General features: G+C 54.4%; 1 non-coding gene across 1 annotated transcript; it reads left to right on the forward strand.

Moving 5' to 3' along the window:
* The first annotated feature begins 2,765 nt into the window (after positions 1–2,765).
* Positions 2,766–2,847, forward strand: TRNAS-GCU (transfer RNA serine (anticodon GCU)). Its single transcript has one exon. It is a non-coding gene; the product is annotated as a tRNA-Ser (tRNA).
* Positions 2,848–3,118: the final 271 nt, after the last annotated feature.

Raw genomic sequence — 3,118 nt, forward strand, 5'->3', positions numbered from 1 at the left:
AAGGGGGTTAACGTTAGGGAGGGAGAGGAATTATTTAAGTTTAGTACTAATGTAACCACGAGGACGAATGGGTATAAACTGGATATTAGGAAGTTTAGGCTTGAAATTAGACGAAGGTTTCTGACCATTAGGGGAGTGAAGTTCTGGAATAGCCTTCCGAGGGAAGTAGTAGGGGCAAAAGACTTTCCTGGCTTTAAGACAGAGCTTGATAAGTATATGGAGGGGATGTTATGATAGGATCGTTAATTTGGGCAATTGATCTTGAATTACCACCAGACAGGTCTGCTCAATGGTCTGCGGGGAGATGTTGCATGCGATGGGTACTGAGTTGCTGCGGAGAACTCCTTCTTGGGTGCTGGCTGGTGACTCTTGCCCACATGCTCAGGGTTTAGCTGATCGCCATATTTGGGGTCGGGAAGGAATTTTCCTCCAGGGCGGATTGGCAGGTGCCCTGGAGGTTTTTCGCCTTCCCCTGCAGCGTGGGGCACGGGTCGCTTGCTGGTGGTGTCTCTGCAGCTTGAGGTCTTCAAACCATTTTTGAGGATTTCAAAACTCAATCCTGGGATAGGGGTTGTATAAAATTGGATGGGTGGGGTTCTGTGGCCTGCCTTGTGCAGGAGGTCAGACTAGATGATCAGATTGGTCCCTTCTGACCTATGAGTCTATGAGTCTATGAGTCCTTCCTGCCAGCTACTCACCCCTGGATTCCTCCTCAGCTCCTGGGATCTTTCTGCTCCAAAGGCTCCAGAGGCCTGGGGTGGGGAGGGCATCACTGCACAGTCTGAAACACAAGGGAGGTTTCTGGGATTGAAGGAAGGAGCAGAAAATGGAGAGGAAAGAAACAGAGAGATAACGCCTCATCTCTCTCCCCTCCCCCTCCCAGCAAGAAATGTTCTCAAGGATCAGCGTTAGGGGAAATGGTGCCCTGGGCAAAACTTGTACTTTAGCACTTCCCCATCGCCCCTAGACGATCTCCCTCCCCCTTTCCCCGCAGCTCCTGCACTCCCAACCCTTGCACCTCCTTAACCCCATCTCCTGCCCCCTCCTGTGCCCTAACCCCTACACTGTATCCACTTTGCCCGTAAGTCCCACACTCCCTTCCTGTGCTAACAGCCACTGCCCCCTGCTGCATCCCCTACACCCCTAACCCCTGCACCCCCTCCTGCACCCACGTGGGGACAGTGACCTGTGTGCATGGAGCAGCTCGCGTTGCTGCCCGCTCCTCCCTGGAAGGCTGCTCCTCCGGGCACCCCTAGGAGCTGCGGGGGTTGGGTGCGGGGGCAAGAAGCAACATCACCTGAGTTCCCTGCATCCAGGTCACTTTCCTCAGCCAGGCTGCATAAGGGGAGGGCAGAGAGCAGCAGCTTCTGATGCTCCCCTCACAGCACAGCCCAGGTGGGGAAAGTGACCAGGACGCATGGAGCACATAGTGTTGCTCCTCTCTCCCCCCAACCCTCTATGGGGCCATAGAGGAACACTGGGGCAGGGGAGAGCAGTGAGCACCTTTGCACTGGCACACAGTGCCCTTTGACCCCCTGGAGCCCTGGGCAGCTGCCGGGGGGGCCCACCCCTAAGGCCAGCCAGGCTCCCCAGCACAAACAAGAACACAGAGAGACTGGCCACACACTGAGCAGCGGTAGCCTGGGCAGCACATAATGGAGGCTCGGGGGGGCTCAGCCTCCCCAAACCTTGTGTCACCAAGGGGCAGTGGAGCCCATGACTAGGGGCCCTGGAGAAATTAGGTCCCCCTGGAAAAGTCTCCCCCATGTCAGCCCCAGGGCTGGAGGAGCTCTCACTCCGTGCTAGGGCCGGGGGCTGCAGCAGGGGCACAGAGCTTCTCTGGTCTTGGGGCCACAGCGGGGCAGGGGTGAAGGAGTGACAGGGTGGGGCTAGTGGGGGAAGGGGTGGAACAGAGGTGACATAGTAGATGGGGCCGTGGGTGGAAGGTTTAGCAGGGGGCAGAGCCACAGACAGAAGTGAGGGGGCCTAGTTCCAGTGCTGGGGGCCCTGCACTTGTTCTCCCTTTCCCTGGGCTTTGGCATCACTAGCCCCTGCTTAACGTGTAGGGTTCAGTGGTCCCCAAAATGTGGGGCATGACTCCTAGGGGAACAAAGAGGAAGATTCATAGGGGCACCTCAGGGGCTGAGCCAGCCCCCATGGAGGAAGCACCAGTCAGCCTGACTCTGTCCCAGCTCTTTTCCAACCCCACTCTCAGCCTGGGCCCCTGACTGCCAGCTCGGCCTTGACCCACTTGCCCCTGTCTGCACCCCTTTCTTCAGCAAGCAACACCCCACTCCCAGCCCCAGTTTTCAACTGTGGCTCCGAGGGCCCACAGCCATGGATAAGAGGGCACAGTGTGAAATGTTTGGCGACCACTGCTTTAGGGTGACGTTCTGAATCACTTCTATGCAGTCCAATAAATGCTATTCCTCACCCATCAGGACTGACTAAGTATGTTCTGCTGCCCTTCACTCATGCAGGAAGGATAATAACATTTCATACCACTCAGTGCTAAAGTGATTTGTAACCCGCCACCAGCTAAAACTGGTCATTTTGGGGAAGCGGCCCCATGATGCTGCATACCTAGGCAGAGTAGCTGTGTCTATGCAAACATGGTCTGTTCCTGAAGCCTTTCCCACAGCTGGTCAGTACGTGTGAGGGGGAGCTCATTCAGCCCCTGCTTCCGCTTAGTATTTAAGAACACCTTAGTGTCCCTGTCTCTGCTGGCCTTAGATTTCTCGTCCTGTCCCTTTCCTGACACCTCAGATGAGGTGGCCGAGTGGTTAAGGCGATGGACTGCTAATCCATTGTGCTTTGCACGCATGGGTTTGAATCCCATTCTCATCGGATGCATTTAGTCTTCACTCTTCCTTTGTAGACAACCATCTCCCCTTTGGTACAATGACAGATCAAACAATGTTGCTTCCTGCAAACAAAACCCTGCTCAGAAACTCCCTTGCTTTAAATAAAATGTCTAAGTCTCAGATTTCTAAAAAAAAATTCTCTAGTCCTGTATGTCTTAGTTTTATCTCAAAAGGTAACAGCCTCATAATCTCCCCCAAACACACTGAGACCTCCCCAAATTATTAAAATACCCCAGTTCTCAGCAAAGCCATGA

Source organism: Gopherus flavomarginatus, unplaced genomic scaffold, assembly GCF_025201925.1.
Source record: "Gopherus flavomarginatus isolate rGopFla2 unplaced genomic scaffold, rGopFla2.mat.asm mat_scaffold_83_arrow_ctg1, whole genome shotgun sequence".
Classification (NCBI taxonomy): Eukaryota; Metazoa; Chordata; order Testudines; family Testudinidae; genus Gopherus; species Gopherus flavomarginatus.